Raw genomic sequence first — 19,637 nt, forward strand, 5'->3', positions numbered from 1 at the left:
CTCTCAAATAAATAAATAAAATCTTTAAAAAAAAAAAGCAGTGGGAATATAAAGTAAAAATGTAATAATCACAGGGATATTACAAGGAAAAATCAATAGGGCAGTCATCCATTTAACCAACATCTTTTGAGCACTTACTATGTATCTACCAGACACCATGCTAGGTGCTGGAGACAGGAAATAAAAAGAAGCCACAGTCCTTTATCTCAAAGAGCTGACGGTTTCCCCAAGTTGTCCCAGTAGCAAAAATTGATTGAAAATATGATGAATGAAGAAAAGAAGTCAAAGACTCTAAGTTTTTAGTCCAGATGACCAAGAGGATTATCATCAGAGAAAAGAGCCGAAGGGGTTGGGGGGGGGGGGGGGAAGGAAATGAAGTTTTTGACATATTGGCTTTGTATAGAATATTCAAGTGAAAATGTTCAGCTGGCAGCTACAAACAGAAGACTGGAAAAGAGAACAGAGGTGAGGTCTTACAATTTGGGAAACATAGCATAAATATGAGAGCTGAAGCCAAGAGCTGGCAAAGATAAGAAAGGATATTACAGGTAGAACCTTGGAAACTATCTACATTTAGAGATGGCTAAAGAAGAAGAAAGAAAAAAAGAGGAAGCATTATCAGTAAATCAAACCAAACCAAGACAAAAGAGAGTAATCAGAGAGGCAGAAGGATCATCAAGATAAGGGGAAGTGTTTCCAGAGGCATGGACCATCAACAGTATTACTTGTAGCAAAGAAATTATAGAAAATTAGGCCTGAAAAAGAAGCCACTGGATGTGGGAACAAAAGAAATGTATTAGTGACATCTGAGAGAGTGGCAGAGTGATAAGGAAAAATTCTGTTTCCAAGCAGCTGAGGTATCATCGAATAATGAGGCAGTAAAGATAGCTAGAACAAACCACTCTCTTGAAGTCTGACCATGAACAAAAAGAAAATGGTGGAAGTCTGACAATGAAAAAAAAAAAATGATGGGACAGTAGTTTGATGGGAATGGCAGAAGGAGAATAATTTTTAGGACAGGGGACAAAAAAGCAACATTTTTAGAACAGGAAAGAACAAAGAGAGAAGAAGAAAGAAGCGCTGGTAAAAAGACAAAGATACATAAAGTATTTTATTTATTCATTCAATATATACTTATTGAGTGTCCATCATGTACTTGAAAATGGAGAATATATACTAGAGAACAAGAAATAGTCCTTCCAGAGGAAATGGAAGAATGCCACACTAACATCCATGCCACCCCTCCTCTGTTGTGTAGCAGCCATGCAGTCTGGATAGAATTAACTCTAACACCAGCCAAAGGAATTGTTAATCTTGGGTAGCCTCAAAAATCAGCAAAATCATTATCTACCTTATCAGGGTGTTTGATTCAGGAATGGGCACAGAACCCAAGTTAGTCCTATCAGAATGAAACCAGGACTTTAATGGAAAAAAAAGGACATTTCTGAATGGCAAGATACACTGAGCCGAGGTTTAAACTACAGCAGCCAGCAGCCGTTTTGCTACAGAAAAGCCAGTTTGTGATGAAGGCAACATCAAGGAGGAGAGAGCTGAGAGAAACACAAAGAAAAACAATGAAGCTCTCATCAAATTACATCTGAAACCCATCCTTCCTTTGGTCTTTTGAGTTACATGATCCAATAAATCCCCTTCTTTGTTTACGGCCATTTAAGTAGAGCTTTTTGATAACTGCAAGGGAAAGCATCCTAATCACAAATTAGATTGCCGCAGGCACAAAACTGTTATAAAAATGTAGCATAAAATAGGTCATGCCCAGTGCAAACTATGGACTGAATCCTTTCTATACTCTTCTGGCTTTAGCTGTCCATAGTTCTAAACTTTCAACCTAAGAATGCCCCTTCTGTGGTAGTACTTTGTTGAACTTTCACCCATTCCTCCCAAGCTGGTTTTCTCTTCACTGAATCCCCAGTCTGGGAGCAGCAGGGCGCTCCCCTCCCAGAAGCATCAGACTTCACTTCATCTCCATGCTCTATAATCAAGTGAAAGGTGCCTATGACTTCAACTGCAACCATCTTAATAAGGAAATTCTTAGCTCTGGGAATATCCTTTCTACAAGTCTGTTACTGTGGCTCAGTCCAGAATTTCCATCTTTTCCTATCAGCCTGGCTGATTTGTCTTCCTTCAAGACCAGACTTATAAAGCACCTCCTCTAGGAAGTCACTGCATGTCCCCTTCCCACCGGTCATTGGCTCTCAGATGCTGCCTCCGCAGGGTAATCGCCTGTTAACAAGGAGGTGTCATAGACAAATGCACTGCAGAATGATAAAGCAACACCTGGAGGGGAGTACCGTGAGGAACCCAGAGACACAGTAAATTTGCAAAAGAGAGAAACTCTGTGTTAAGTTACTGAGATAGTTAGGAGTTGCTTTTTATGGCATAACCTAATCTATCACGATTACTATAGAATATAGGCAGAATCTTTTTATAAAGAGTAGAGATGCTTACTCTGAGTGGGGAATAGAATGTGAGATACTACTCAATGCCTTTGACAGATGGCATTTTTTGACACAGTTACCCATCTTTCCCTGCATCAGTGACCTTTATCAGATACATAACTTCGCAGTTTCTGCTCCTAATGGGGTGGGGTATATATTAGTCAACTTAGGCTACCATAACAAAATACCATAGATTGGGTGGCTTAAATAACAGATATTTATTTTCTCAGTTCTGGAAGCTGGAAGTCCGAGATCAGGATGCCAGGTCCTAGTAAGAGCTCTCTTCCTGGCTTGCAAACAGCCACCTTCATGCTGTGTCTTCACATGGCAAGGTCAGGAGGAGTGAGAGGGAGAGTGCAAATGAACTCATGCCAGCCAGCCAGCCAGCCCTCTGGTGCCTCTTCTTTTAAGGGCATTAAACCCATTATGAGAACACACCTTTAAGATCTCATCTAAATCTAATCATCTCCCAAAGACCCCAACTCCAAATACCATTATATTGGGGATTAGGGCTTCAACATAGGAATTTATTGGGGTGGGGGGGGACACAATTTAGTCCAAAGTAGCATATATTCTCCTACCCCCCTGGTTTGTGGTTTGGCCACATGACTTTCTCCGGCTAACAGAATGAGGCAGAGGTGACACTGTATGCCAGCTCCAAAGCCAGGCCTTATAAAGCTCCGATATGTTTTCATTTGCCCTCTGGCACCTCTACCACAGGCATGAGAAGAGTATGCTATGGCTAGATCACTCCACCAAGGAGGACAGAAAAACATAAAGTCTTCTCAGCACAGCCAATCCATATTTTAACAGCCTGCAATGAGAAGCAGAGCCACCTAGCCACCAAGCCTAAACCACCCTGCTGACTGAGTCCAGGCTAAATTAGCAGATGCATGAATGATAATAAATGATAGTTTTTAATATAACATACAAACATGAGTCTGGGGGTACTCTGTTAGGAAACATTATTGTGGTAATAGGTAACTGATATAACATCTATACAATGTCTACAGGTAAATGGCCAAGGAGCACATCTGGCTCCTTAGGAAGAGCCTTAAGCTAACAAAGACATCAGGAAAATTAATTTGGAATTCACCAACTTTTCTCTTGAAATTCTTGTTTCTTTATTCACCTCTGCTGGTTCCTTGCAGCAGCTCCTAATTCAATTCCAATACTAGTCAGATTTATGAAAACAACAGACGAGATGGAAGAAAGGAGGGAAAAAAACAGAATCATGTAGTATTACAAAAAGTATTAATTTCAAGAAAGAAAATCAAGTACAATACAAAACACCAAAGACAATAAAAATGAAGAAGTCCTTGGATTTGGTAAGGAAGAATTTGCTAGTTCATCAGAAAGCCATTTTTGGACACTAGAGAAACAGATACATGGGAATTAAGAAAAGAATAAACTGCTTGTAGACTGAGACAGTGATTTCAGATAATTTAATTTAGAAGTTTAACAATGAAAAACAGAAAGAAAGAAGGCAACCACTAGTCGGGCTGGACATGGAACTCATTTCTTAATAGGGAAGACCTGGGCTGTATTAGTTTTCCATTACTATGTAACAAATTATCACAAACTTATTTTATCTGTTTTGTAGGTCAGAAGTCTATGTGGGCTTAGTTGGGTTCTCTGCTTAGGGTCTTACAAGGACAAAATCCAGGTGTTGACCAGGCTGAGCTCTCATCTGGAGGATCTTGGGGAGGATCCACTTCTTTGCTAATTTGGGCTATTGGCAGAATTCTGCTCCATGCAGCTTATGTTAAGACTGAGGTCCATTTCTTTGCTGGATATTAGCTGGAGGTTGCTCTCAACCCCTAGATGCTGCTCTCCCCACCCTTGCATATATTCTCTTCCATCTTCAAGCCAGCAACAATGCAAAGATCCTTTTTCATGTTTTCAAGCTCTGGCTTCCCTTTCTACTACCAGCTGAAAAACATTCTGCTTTTAAAGAGCTCGTGTGATTATATTAGGTCTATGTGGATAATCTCTGTCTTAAGATCAACTGATTAGTAACCTTAATTATATCTCAAAATAAAGGAAGTAACATCCAGCATATGCACAGTCCTAGGGATTATGGCAAGAAATCTTAGGAGGGCATTTTAGGATTCTGCCTATCATATATACATATTTAAAGTTAGAAAAGGATCCAAAAACTAAAAGATCTTGAGGATTTTAAACATCAGAATCTTGTATTACACAAATTACCAACAATTAGGAAGGAAAGAAATCAAGGAAAAATACACCATCCCAGCCTTAGCAAAAAAGGAGGATGTCTCTTCTTGGAGACTAAAAGAATGATAAAAGAGGAGACCAAGAGGCAAAAGACAGCATTTATGCCAGCTATTTACTTTGCCAAATTTAGTATCATTTTAATTGAGATACAAAGAGACATATTCTCATATTCTGGGTTCTTTGAAAAAGTTCTTCCAGATGGTTACACCTCCCTAGAGTGACAGCACCCAGTGTAGCTTTGCACATATTGGGAATTCAATTAAACACTGCTGACCATCTGATTGAGAATTCAGAGTCTGGAGTAGCTGACTCAATACAAACATATGGCTTAGTTCCCATCAAAGGAAAAATCAAGCCACTGTATTCCCCTAACACTGCACCTCCTTTGCAATGTGGGAGAAAATAGAATTGAACTAATAAAAATAGACCATGTAAAAAAGATTAGGGAACAGGCAAACTGTAGAATATAAAATTTCTCTAATTTTATCATAAAGTCAGAATTCTTCAGCTAAGAATCAACACTAAGACATTTCCTTCTTAATTCAATTCAATCAAATCAATGCTTATGTTTCAGGATATTTAGGATGAAGAAGACACAATCTGAGCGCAGGTTGCTAAGGGTTGGGGGATAAGTATACAAATGACTATAATGTGAGGTTGCGCGACAGTAAGTGTTAGAAATGAAGGGGAAAAAACAATATTAAACCACTTTATAAAGAACCATAAGAAGTAATTGTAGAAAAGAAAATCAAAGATTCAGACAGGTTAAATACATTTTTCAAGGTCATATAGCAAGTATACAGATTATAAATTCAAATACGGGACTGACTGACCCCAAAACTCAATCTCTCCCAAAAGAGGGATTAAATCATCTCTGGTTGGCTACCCGAATAAGGGTTTAGAGTAAGGTAGAAACTATAACAGTTTCTTAGAGAAGCAGTTATTTCAGGTGGAACACAGAAAGATATATACAATTTTGAAAAGCAGAAAGGTAAAGTAAGAAAAATTCCAGAGGAAAGACCATAAGGCACAGAAGCAAGAAATATGGGTCAACATTTGGAGTAAGTAGTTCAGAAAATCTAAAACACAAACTCTTTACAAATAAATATAAAACTGGACACTGATCTGAGGGGAAATATGGAAAATTACTCTATATTTACGCTATAGTTAATGGGGGGGGAAAAGGCAAGGAAGTCCAAAACTGAGCTTGAATTAGGAAGGGAAAATTATCTCTATCCCATTCCCTCTGCCCTCTAGTCATAACGCTAGCAAACTATGTCCCACAGCCCAAATCCAACCCACCAGAGGGTGGTGTTGTTGTTGCTGTTGTTGTTACATAAATTAATCCACTTATTACAGGTAAGCAGTGTTTCAAAGGGTGGAGTACTGGTCTTTCAATTCCTTCAATCTTCTGATGGAAGACTGTGCAAGCAGACATGTTGTGAGCCCAGGCACCACCAGCTACCAATTTCATGAAGGAACCACAGTGTCAGATCCCCACAGCTCATCTTTTCATCTTAGTTTTGCCACAGAAGGACCAAGTGTACTCAGCACGCTGGCTTATTTCAATTTTCTTCACCATTTTCCTGACAGAAGCATCATAACAGGTCCTGTATTTACCGATGATTCCAACTTCTTGGCGCATTTAGCCATGTCTCCACAAACTAGGACAGAACCCTGAGAGCACCCGCCATCTGTTTTTATCAAGTTCTACTGGAACACGGCCATGTCCAGTCATTCATGAATTGTCAACGACTGCTTTCACCCTACAACAGCAAAAACCATATGGCCCATAAAACCTGTAATATTTACTTTCTAGCCCTTAACAGAAAAATATGCCATTTGCTCTAGTCTTATACCTCACAGGACTCTTTTAGTAGTTTGTTCTTGTCTAAATATAAAGCTTATATGGATATTTCTTGATTGCTCAATTTCCAATATTGTAATTTTAATTCCTATTACAGAAATTGAGAATTTTGCTCTCTTACACCATCAGCCTTCCCCTCACTCCCCTCTACACATGCTGTTCTCTCTCAGTATATGTTTAAATCAGTACTCAGTGTTTATACCATAATGAATACATAAATATTCTTTATTCCTGAGCCAGCTAATATGATTGTTTCCATAGTTATAAAAATATCTTTCTGAAGTTAATAATTACCATTTGTTTCATTTGCTTAGTTTTCCATTTACCTATTACTGTTTTTTTCCAAGTCTAACACATTTGCCAACAATTTTTTCCAAATATTCAAACATACCAAACACTCATTCTCCCAAATCTTTCCCATACTCCTCCATTCTTTTTCTCCAATCTGGACTGGGTGCTCTCTCAGCCTAGTGAAGAGCTATTTCCAAGGAACCCTTTTCTCTGCCCTCCTGCATCAAATCCTTTGTTTTTTGCATCCTATGTCTTTCTCTTTATTGATTTCCTCCCTTGTTTTATGCAAGTTCATCTTCCAGAAGCTTTTTATGAAAGGACACTTAAGATATGGTTTAATCCTTCTGAATCTTAGAATTTCTTTATACTATCTAATCAGCAGTTTGTCTAAATAGAGAAACATAAGCTGAAAATGATTTTCCTCCTAATTTTGAAAGCATCGCAACACTGTCTTCTATAATCTAGTGTTGCTGTTAAAAGTTTGATGTCATTCTGATTTCCATTCATCTCTGTATGACTTGTTTTTGTGTTTTCTTTTCTTTCGTTTTATGCAACCTCCACAAAACTTTTAGAATTTTATTTTAATCCACAATGTTCTTAAATTTCAGAATGATGTGGCTTTGTGGCCTTTTCTCATTCATTATGCTGGATACTTGGGAAGGCTTTTAAGTCTAGAGACTTGTATCCTACAGTACTAGGAAATTTTCTTACAATATTTCTTTGATAATTCCATTCAGGTCTTTTCCTTGTGCTCTATCCGTTGTCTGCTGCCACAGTAATGATGCATTACAAACCATCCTAAAATTCAGTAGCTTCCAACAGTAACCATTTATAATTGCTCTGGACTCTACCAGTTGGCTAAGCAATTCTGCTGATCTTCGCTCAGTTTGTTTAGGCAGTTCTTTCTGGTCCTGGCTGGGCATCACACGCATATTTATGGTAGGCTGGTCAACAGGTGAATTAAAATGGCATTGGTGCAATCAGAGAAAGACATGTATCATATGACCTCACTGATATGAAGAATTCTTAATCTCAGGAAACAAACTGAGGGTTGCTGGAGTGGTGGGGGGTGGGAGGGATGGGGTGGCTGGGTGACAGACATTGGGGAGGGTATGTGGTAATGGTGAGCGCTGTGAATTGTCTAAGACTGTTGAATCACAGACCTGTACCTCTGAAACAAATAATACATTATATGTTTAAAAAAAAAAAAAGAGAGTAGGAAGGGAAAAATGAAGAGGGGGAAATCGGAGGCGGAGACGAACCATGAGAGACTATGGACTCTGAGAAACAAACTGAGGGTTCTAGAGGGGAGGGGGGTGGGGGGATGGGTTAGCCTGGTGATGGGTGTTAAAGAGGGCACGTACTGAATGGAGCACTGGGTGGTATATGCAAACAATGAATCATGGAACACGACATCAAACACTAATGATGTGATGTGTGGTGATTAAAATAAAATAAAATAAAATAAATATAAAATAAAATAAAATAAATAAATAAAATAAAATAAATAAAATAAAATAAAATAAACAATACAGTGTTGGATGCAAAAAAAAAAATGGCATTGGGTAAGACATAATGTTCCATTATGGTGAGTGGGTATTAAATCACAAAGGTCAAGGAAGAACAGGTTTTAAGAAAGAAAAGACAGTCAAAAATATCAAATGCTGAGAAACACAGGAAGATGAGGATGGGGGTACCATATGATTTGGTTATCAGGAAGATAACAATGAAGTTTAAGATAGATGTTTCAATAGCATAAGAACGCAAAAATCAAAGGAGTATTTAGTAAAGCAGTATGCATAGGTTCTTCTTTTTCTCAAATAATCTGACGGTGAAGAGGATGGGAAAAAGCCTGAGATGAGAAAGCAGAATACAGTAAGGTCAAGAAAACGCTTCTTGGTTTTTTCAGTTTCTCATTTAAGAAAAAGAGAAACCTGAGCAGGAATACAGAAGGAAAGTGACAAAGAATCTCTCCTTGATCAAACTCTTCTGAAGGCTCTTCTCAACTTTCTTTGCAACTAGGCCCTAACTTTTGGGCTTCCATGTTCATCTCTTCATTGCCCAGTTTTAGGAAGAATCCTGCTAGGTCCCCATAGTGACCACAATGCTAGAGAACTGCTCAGCAGATGTAAGGTAGGTGATGCCAGGTGATGAGGATAAAATACTAAAAATTAACAAAGCCTGGATTTTTATTAATTAAAGGATTTCTTTTCCTATTTCCTCTCTCTTCTGGTGTCTGACCCACTGTGCTCCCAGGCCCTTTGTCTGCCTTGACCATTGAGATGTTGCCTTTTTTCCCAGAAATGCTATGATACACTGGTCCTCAGATCCTCAATTCCCTCCTGACATCCACCTAAGAGACCTAAGACACTGTTACCTCCATCTGGTTCCAAAACTCCCTGGTTTGTTTCTCACCATAGAAAATGGGGAGACTTTAATCCTTTGTTTTCTGGATTTGGACCTCTACAGAGGCTGGTCCCCGACCCAACCTGACCAATCTTAATCATCTATCTATTGCTCCCTACACCTCGGGGTGACAGTATAGTGTGACACTACACATCAGAGCAGCCTTTAAAAGACCTCCTGTCTGTGGGGTCCCAGCATTTAATCTCTTCTTTCTGTAGTCACCTTAGAGGCTATTGCGTATCTTTAAAAACAGCCATTTACAGGTTTTAAGAGCTCATTACATGGTCACTGAAAGAATACATAAAACTCATAACCTGGGCTTGCGTTGCAAAGAACATACATTTAGGCTGACTGAATTCTGGGTTCTTTAATTCGGTCACCAAAGTATATAGTGAAGTACTGTGTTAGGCACTGGAGGGCAGAGGGATTTAAAAAAAAAAAAAATGGTCCCTACCCTTAAACAGTTTACAGCTTAGTATAGAAGTCAGATATGTAAATAAATAATTCATACATAAACTGATTACAGTCAGATTATCCCTATTCTATAGCTTAAAAAGAAAAATCCTTTCTCAGAATTGACAGAAATAACAGTCTTAAAATAAAAAAATACAGAGTGAATAAATGAGCAAATGAACAAGCAGATGGACAAATGAGAAACCAAATATCAAACTAGTAAAGCTTTTTGGGGCTAAAGGCAGTAGGTATATCATGTAAATGAGACTTTCATTATTCTGCAACATCTCCTTTCATTTTCCTTAAATGTCATTCTCACTATAAATGCTAATTGGTTTAGCATATATAACAAATCAATCTGGTACTAGAATAATTCTATAACACAATACATGATAAAAAAAAAATCTTTGCTTCTCAGCTTTACAGATAATGGAGCTTCTAAACAGATCTAGCCCACCAGACTGATACTGGGCTACAATGCAGCCTCCCCAGACGTTCATAGTGAGCATCCATCTAATTGGTCAGTATTTGTGCTTTATGGATTATTAAAGTTTGTCATGTTTGATTGATACATTCTCTCAATTTTAGGGCAACAGGAAGAGTTCCCAAGAAAAGACATCATAACTATCTTATACTCCCTCCAAAAGTATAGAAATACCAGTTACCAGTTCGACAGCACAAGGGATCCACCTGACTGAACTGATTTTTCCTCTGTATAACACCTTGTTATTCATTATACTGACTGATTCATAGTGCAGCTGTACTGAGATATCTGATGGTATGAAGGAGATTATCTCCATTCCTTATGAGATAGAATCTGGGTTGATGAGATAGAACTGGGTTTGAACCTGAGCTCCATGAGGTGCTGTCTACATGACCTTGAGCAAGATATTTAACCTCTTTTAAATCTAAAGTATCCATGGGACTTTAACCACATGCAAATGGGGAAAATAATACTCATCTAAGTTTGCTGTGAGAAATGATGAGATGATAAACCTGTAAGACCAGCATACACTAGATGTTCAGTGAATACTAGCATTCCCTTTGAGTTATATTATCAAGCAAAATTATCTAACAACTCTTTCCCCTCGTTTTGATTAATTTTCGTTAGCTCCCTCCACTTCATTATCTCTTCATTTAGGTTCAAAGTTATTAAGAGCATGAACTTAATACTGCCTCTCCTGAAATACCTCCCAGACATTTCTGGAATCTATAGCAAAAAGAAAAGTTATGGTTCCAAATGGGCCTTTACCCTAAAAACTGCTTGCCTTTGTTTTAATGCCTCCCCCGGGGCGCCTGGATGGCTCAGTCGTTAAGCATTTGCCTTCGGCTCATGTCATGATCCCAGGGTCCTGGGATCGAGCCCCGCATCGGGCTCCCTGCTCGGCGGGAAGCCTGCTTCTCCCTCTCCCACTCCCCCTGCTTGTGTTCCTTCTCTCGCTGTGTCTCTCTCTGTCAAATAAATAAATAAAATCTTTAAAATAAATAAATAAATAAATAAAGTGCCTCCCCCAATCCCTATCTCTGATAATTTTCCAGCACTGAGGAAAGAATATCAACTTTTAAGTCAGGCAATTCTGAATTCCAAATCCAACTATGCTGCTTACTTAGTCAAGTAACTTACTTGCCCCAGTTACTAAATTTCTCTGTATCTCAATGTCCTGTAAATTATCCTATAAGCTATGGCAATAGGCACAGTGCCTAACAATAGTTGCTCTAAAAATGATTAAATATTTCTCAGCCCTGAGGTTACTAATCAAACCTATCTCTCAGTCAACAAATCCTCTCAAAGATACAGTCCAAAAAATATGGCATGCCCTGTTCCACAGTTATTCACTCATTTTGTTATTCAACAAATAATTTTTGGAATGCCTTCTATGTTCAGGCATAAAATAGTAACATTTGTTTAGCACTTTAAAAGACAACTAAGACACGATTTCAGGCCTGAAGGACCTCAGGGTCTAGAGGGAAGGCAAACATGCAAATAATTACAATGCAGTATTCTAAGTGCTAGAAATAGAGGTGTATACCAGTGCAGGAATTCACAAAGGATAGAGATCAGGCAAGGCTTCCCAGAAGAGATGACTATGCTGGAGTTGAGTCTAGGAATATGAACAGGGCTTCACTGAGCACACAAGGGAAAGACGTGTATTCCAAGGACAGCAAGAACAGAAAACCCATGATGCCTGCTGACAACTCCAAGTATAGGAATCAGGTATGGCTGGAGGATGCTGCTGCAGGGGACTAATGGGAAATGAGGCAGGAAGGAAGGAGCCAAATCATAAAAAGCTTCAAATGATATTCCAAAGTGTTTGGACTTTATTCTTTATGTACTAGAGAGCCACTGATTTGTAAGTCAGAGAATAAAAAGTTTTAGAATAATTCCCCTAAGGGCAGAGGAATGAATGGGTTAGAAGGGCTAATACTGGAAGCGGTGATACCAAATGGATGTAAGTGGGAAGGGAAGGAGTCAAGGATGGCTCCAGGGTTTCTGGCACAAACATACGGTGCACAGTAGCTCCATTAACACAAAGGAGTCATACATGTGGCAGAGCAAACCAATGGGTAAAAATAATGAACATTTCAAGTTTCATAACTCCGTCAAGGGGAAGATGTTTAATAAACCATTGGCAAAAACGTGACTGCAGTACAGGAGAGAGGACTAAATTAGAGATATAGATTTAGGATATATATTTGGGAGTAATAATTTTTAAAACCAAGGAATATGCTTTTTAAAAGAAATATAATCCCTCTAGACTTTTCTTAAGCAATCTACTAATTAATAAAGACCTTTTCCTTACCTATAAAATTAATATATTTCCAAAATAATGTTTTCATGGCAAAAAAAAAAATACAGCATGTTTCATCTTCTGAATAAACAAGCTGGTTTAATTTCTCGAGTAAACATTACTCATACTTGACACTGAACAGAGTCCAAATTCACTGAAGAAGTTAAGAAATTTCTAAAATCCCAGGAGCAATAAACCTCACCAGAGAATTTAGTCAAGAGCTTATTATAAAGGACTAAAAGTCAATGTCATACCAAAATTTTAAATAACATCATGCATCCCTTTATTTAATAAATTATTTCAAAATCAGGTCACAATTGACAGACACACTATCTTGGGCAGACAGGAGAGAGTAGGTAAGCGGGGAAAATTTCCTTTTCTCTACTGAAGCATGTCCACCAACTGTCATATTTGGAAAACAGCCAAAATGAGCACTTTATTTGCAAAAAGAACAGGAAACTCTTGAGATATTAGCAAAATGTGTGGTATATAAATGTGGAATGTAAAGAATTAAGAATCACATTTATGGATGTTTGGAAATAATGTTTCTAAGACATAGATTAAAAACACAAGCCCATCCAAGGTAATAAGCTCTGAAAACCAGAGGTAGAGCCCCTTGAATCCCTAGGGTAAGTGTCACCTTTATTTTCTAGTCTGTGACCATTTATCCAGGTTAAAGTTCCCATATACATTTCCAATACAGATATCTGGCCTCCTAAGTCTTTTACCTGAATCAGCCACTTAAATTGCCTTGAGAAAACCATGGTCAAACCATGTCTCTTTCTCTTAACCTACTTTTCTTTATGTTTCCTAACCTTACTATTCCTCTTTTGTCACAGAGTTATTTTCTAGTTTCTGGCTACATGTTTTACCAGTGAGAGCTGACACAGCTGAGGTGCTGAAGGAGAAGAGCTGAACTATTAAGGAAGGAAATCAGAGAGAAAAGAGAGAGGAAACCTAGAAATGTTAACTAAAGAGGAAACAGGAAAACCTTAGACTTCTGAATCTGTATAAGCTTGTAACCCTAGGTTAATGTTCTCAATTCAGATCAGGGCCCACAGTCGACTAAGAGTCACCAAGGGTTTTCTATATGGGCTTCTCACTAATCTAAAATCAATACATATTTTTTTAAAAATGTAACAGTAGGAATCTGGATAATGCCCAAAGCCAATAACCAGGGAAAAGAAAAGTGTAGGCATTCATTTTGAGTGATTTTACTATTTAGAAACTCCCTGGCAGTTACAACATTGCTCGCTACCAATGCCACTGTCACCTTGGATAAGGTGCCCAATTGTATCACACAGTATTCTGGCTCTTTAGAGAAGTACCGGAAGCATGACAGAGAGGAAGTGAGAAAGGCAAATTGAAGACAGATTTCTGGTTTGGGTTTATTCTCTCAAGAAGTTCACAAAATAGTCAAGGTAATACAATTTTTTCCACATGCCCCTTTCCTAAGATTTTGTCCCCATCCCTCCACCAACCATGAGGTTAAGCCCAAAGAGATTCAGCAGCTCCTGGTACATGCTACATGACCCTGACCCCCAATCCCTGCTGCCTTGATTCCTGGTCTTTCCAACTCCTGGCAGGTCAACTTTTCTTTGATCATGTATATATACACACACACACATATACATACATACATACGTATACATATATACGTATGTATGTATGTATTTGTATAGTCCTATAAACCCCCATTTCAGTGTAAAGGCAAAGAAGCAAGACTTCAGAGAAAGGTCACATCAGACATGGATCTTCCACCACTCCTTTCCTCAACTCTTTTCTATCACAGAAACAATATATGGATTATATTGCTGAGAAAATAGTATCTGCCAATTCAAGATTCAAGAGTTTTGGAAGGATTGAAGAGAACAGGAACAGGTAGAATAGATACTCTGTGTGGTCCCTTGTTCTGCTAATGAAGTCCATAAACTGCAAAGTGTAAACCCAAGGATTCCTTAAAAATAGAAAGCCAAGGGGCGTCTGGGTGGCTCAGTCGTTTAAGTGTCTGCCTTCGGCTCAGGTCATGATCCCAGGGCCCTGGGACTGAGCTCCACATCCTCGGGCTCCCTGCTCCCCTGCTTCTCCCTCCGCCTCTGCCTGCCTCTACCCATGCCATTGGTGCTCTCTCTCTCTCTCTCAAATAAATAAAATCTTAAAAAAAAAGAAAGTCAAGGTACCAAAAGAAATACTGGGAAAAGGTCATACGTTATTAGTCATGCTGCTGATAATAAGAAAAGGTTAAGAGGGTTAAAAAAGAAAACCATAAGCAATGATCTCTTTAGATCCCCAGATGTCATCTTGCACACTAAGTATGTTGTTTAAATCCAGGCCTGTTTGGCTCCCTTCTTAGGTAGTAAAGCTAAAATTCTGATCATCATCCCAATGAGCTTGTCTTCCCAGACCTAGAAAAGGAGAGCAGCGGCTGATAATACTGCCAGCTGCTTATTTTTTCCTGAATTTGGCACGAGAAGCCGAATGGTCTTTTAAAGTACAGAATATAACTGCAATGAATTATTTCTGCAATGTTCCCAAACTATTTTTTTCCAACTTTTTGCAAATAGGGAGGGTATTGTTCAGTGATATAAAATGCTTACTAAAGAGCTACCTGGAAATTTCTTTGCTCAGATTTATTTCTACGAATTATGGATTCCTGGTGATAATTTAAAGTCTGGGAAATCCCCAGTATGAATTACTTATTGTCCTGGTTCATTTGGCACAATAAGCATTTTTATAAGACCTATGTAGATTTACCATATTTTAAAATATAGTTGGTCAATTTCCTGACATATTTTTATGACATCTTAAAAATCATAGTGGGGGTGCTGCCTAGGTGGCTCAGTCAGTTACGCGTCTGCCTTCGGCTTAGGTCATGACCTCAGCGTCCTGGGATCGAGCCCCGCATCGGGCTCCCTACTGAGGAGCTTCTCCCTCTCTTTCTGTGCTCTCTTTCTCTCTCTCAAATATATAATTTTTTTAAAAATCATAGTGGGAATATCATATAACAAGAAAAACCTACTTGCTGAAATCTTTATCAAATTCTGCAAACTCAACTTCCTCAGTGAATGACAGTTCTTATCTCAGAGCTTTTATAACTTTTTTTTTTGCATTATCATCATCTCACAAAAATTCTTGAGAATGCACTTCACTGACAATTATGATACTTTCAGCTAAACAGAGCAAAAAATATGTAAAGACTTTCTCTCAATCTGGAGGCCTACTACATATCCATAACAAAATACATGAAAGAAAAAGCTCATTTAAAAAAAATGCAGCGTGCTGACCAACCTATCAAACTATCATCATTTCTCCTCCAAAATGCAGGAAGAACGAGAGTCCAGAAGAACTGCCACACAGTACTCAAGCTTTGGTCATAATCTTCATGTTAGCTAGAATTCTAAATTGCCCATAACCCAATTTTCTTCCAACACAAGGGAACAGCTATTGCTGAGATTTTTTACCATCATCATCATCATCATCATCGTCACAGATAAAAAGAACAGTACGTTACTCTCGTCTTCCCCTTCCTCTTCCACTCTCTTTCTTCTTTTCCTTCCTCCTATTCCCCTTCTCTTCCTGAACAATTCAGTCTCTAGGGACGCCTGGGTGGCTCAGTCAGTTAAGCTTCTGCCTTCGGCTCAGGTCATGATCCTGGGGTCCTGGGATCAAGTCCCACATCAGGTTCCTTGCTCAGCAGGGAGCCTGCTTCTCCCTCTGCCTGCCACTCCCCCTGCTTGTGCTCATGCTCTCTCTGACAAATAAATAAAATCCTTAAAAAAAAATTTTTAAATAAAAAAATAATTCAGCCTCTAAAGCTATTAAGAAGGGCAGAAAAAAATAATCATCCACACCAGAAGGAAGAGGGAGGTTGCAGGGGCCTACAGTGAAGTTGACAGAGCCCAAGCCAAGGAAGGAGATACGCATATTGGGGGCAGCTGAGTATGGGGTGTCAGTACCAAGCAAGTTGGAAAGGGCGTCCCTATAAAGGGGTGCATGATGTGAGAGGGTTAGAGCCCCAGTAGGGTGAAAAGAGTATCCATGTGGTGGTGGCAGAGGGGAACATCTGAACATAAGAGTGTCAAGAGTCCAAACAGGGTGAAGAGGGCATCCATGTGCAAGGGTGACCCAGTTCAGGGGGTTAGACCCCAAGCAAGATAAAAAGAGTATGCCTCTGTAGATGTGAACTGGCATGAAGAGTCAGAGACTGTAAATGGCAAGAAGGTATCAGTGTAGATCAGGCTAACATGGGCAGCAGAGTCTGAGTTGGGTAATGAAGACACAGACTCAGGGGAGGGTATGGCAGTAGAGAGGAGGACTGGTTGTATACAGGGGAATTTATCAAGTAAGTCTAGGTACTAAAGAGAACAGAAGTCAAGTTTTTCACTATTGGAGCAAAAAGTTACAAATATAGGAAGGAAGAAACCAAAATGAATCCTGCTGTGGAGTTGGACTGGCATTAGACACATCATTGTAAACCCAGGATTTTCAAAAAATACAGGTAGATATAAATGTAAATGCATATATTTCTGTGTATGAATACATTTTTTTCACTAATAACCATACTTAATATCCAAATGTTAGCACCTACTTACCATTTTCCAATAAAAAGAACTTCTTAGAGAAATGGGATCCAGAGCTGAGGCAGAGAAAGATAAGTCCTGGAACATTTTATGATGCCAAAATCAAGGTAATGCTCAAAGAATGACTCAGAAAAGCCAGCCTTAAAGGGACTTAAACTGGCTAAGTCTGGGACAATTTAAGCACCAAAAATTAACAATGACAGTAATACATTAAAACCCATGCAATAAAATAGCAATCCATGAGGCCGTACTTATAAAATTAAAGTTTGATGAAGAATGGGATATTCAGATAATTAAGTATACCTCACCACAAAATAGTTATTACAAGGGGAAAAAGTAATTATCTAAATAGAAGCCTGACAGACACTATCATAAACAAGTGATTAAAGTGAACATAATGAGCAAGAGTACAAATCAAAATCACACACCACCTTGAGGATGCGGAGAAAGGGGAACCCTCCTACACTGTTGGTGGGAATGCAAGCTTGTGCAGCCATTCTGGAAAACAGTATGGATGTTCCTCAAAAAGCTGAAGATAGAGCTACGCTATGACCCAGCAATTGCACTACTGGGTATTTACCCCAACAATACAAATGTAGTGATCCAAAGGGGTACGTGCACCCCAATGTTTATATCAGCGATGTCCACAATAGCCAAACTATGGAAAGAGCCAAGATGTCCATCAACAGATGAATGGATAAAGATGTGGTATATATATACAAGGGAATATTATGCAGCCATCAAAAAAACACGAAATCTTGCCATTTGCAACAACGTGGATGGAACTAGAGGGTATTATGCTAAGCAAAACAAGTCAGAGAAAGACAAGTATCATATAATCTCACTGATAATGAGGAATTCTTAATCTCAGGAAACAAACTGAGGGTTGCTGGAGTGGTGGGGGGTGGGAGGGATGGGGTGGCTAGGTGATAGACATTGGGGAAGGTATGTGCTATGGTGAGTGCTGTGAATTGTGTAAGATTGATGAATCATAGACATGTACCTCTGAAACAAATAATACACTGTATGTTAAGAAAAAAAAAAGATAATAGAAAGGGAAAAACAAAGGGGGGGAATCAGAGGGGGAGATAAACCATGAGAGACTATGGACTCTGAGAAACAAAGTCAGGGTTCTACAGGGGAGCGGGGTGGGGGGATGGGTTAGCCTGGTGATGGGTATTAAAGAGGGCACATATTGAACGGAGCACTGGGTGTTATACGCAAACAATGAATCGTGGAACACTATATCAAAAACTAATGATGTAATGTATGATGACTAACATAATATAATAAAATAAAATTTTAAAAAAATCACATGCCACCTGATAGGATGCAATGAAAAGAACACAGCATCCTTCTGTGATATTCCTGCCAAAGATGAGCACAATGTGAATCTAATCCTAAGAAAACACCAGACAAACCCAAACTGAGGGACATTTTACAAAATAACTAGCCTATCATCTTCAAAAAGTATCAAGATCATAAAAGTCAAGGAAAGACTGAGACATTCTTCCACACCAAAGAACATTAAGGAGGTGTGACAACAAAATATATATGATTTTGAACTGGATTCCAATGAAGCACATTATTGGGACAACTGCCAAAACCTGAATGGGGTTTAATGGTTGTAATGTAGCAATACTAATTTCCTGATTTTAGTAGTTGTATTGTGGTTGTATAGGGAAATACCCTTGCTTTTAGGAAATACAAACTAAAGTATCCTGAGGTGACAGGGCATCAGGTTGGCAACTTACTCTCACACGGTTTGGAGAAAAAAAGTTATTTCAACTAAACTTCTAGCTTGTTCACAAGTATGTGATTATTTCAAAATCAAAAAAATTTTTTTAAAGCTCCAACCATTAAAGAATTACTTAAACCTGAGTCATGGTCAGATTCAGGTCATGTATTGATATATAATAGAAGATGGGAGCCAAATGTTGACACTGGACAGATCAAAAGAAAAAGCCGACTTTGTGAGCTTTTACACTCTATGAAATTAGAAACTACTATATAGTGAGCTATCGTCTCATATGTGTAACTTCTGCAAATTGCCTAGAGAGCAAAATCTATTTTCTATACTCCAAAGCACCATCACCATGCTGGATACATAGTAAACACCCTCAAAATATTTGTCAACTAATAATGCTTTAAAAAGCATATAGAGGCACCTGGGTGGCTCAGTCTGCATCTGCCTTCGGCTCAGGTCATGGTCTCAGGGTCCTGAGATTGAGCCCCGCATTGGGCTCCCTGCTCAGCGGGAAGCCTGCTTCTCTCTCTCTCACTCCCCCTGCTTGTGTTCCCTCTTTCACTGTCTCTCTCTCTGTCAAATAAATAAATTCTTTAAAAAACAAAAAAAAAGCAAGATAAAGAAAATATCAGTGATAAGCTTATTAGGAAACCATTAACCTCATGGATTATAGCACAGCATGCACAACTCCGGCAGAACACAATCTCTTTCTGCTCATATTAGCTCTGTGAAAAATGTAGAAGATAACAAACTAATGCTAAATATCTGGTGACCAGTACTACTCCTCAAAGTAGGCAGAAAAAAGTAATC

The 19,637-nt window shown here is 38.7% G+C and overlaps 1 protein-coding gene across 6 annotated transcripts in view; it reads right to left on the minus strand.

Moving 5' to 3' along the window:
• ANKS1B (ankyrin repeat and sterile alpha motif domain containing 1B) overlaps nucleotides 1–19,637 on the minus strand; it is a 1,102,644-nt gene that overhangs the window by 1,062,435 nt on the left and 20,572 nt on the right. The gene's annotated exons all lie outside the window — the stretch shown is intronic.

The sequence above is a fragment of the Eumetopias jubatus genome, unplaced genomic scaffold, assembly GCF_037043125.1.
Source record: "Eumetopias jubatus isolate StellerSeaLion01/CBP00866 unplaced genomic scaffold, mEumJub1_p1.0 scaffold_8, whole genome shotgun sequence".
In the NCBI taxonomy this organism is placed as follows: Eukaryota; Metazoa; Chordata; class Mammalia; order Carnivora; family Otariidae; genus Eumetopias; species Eumetopias jubatus.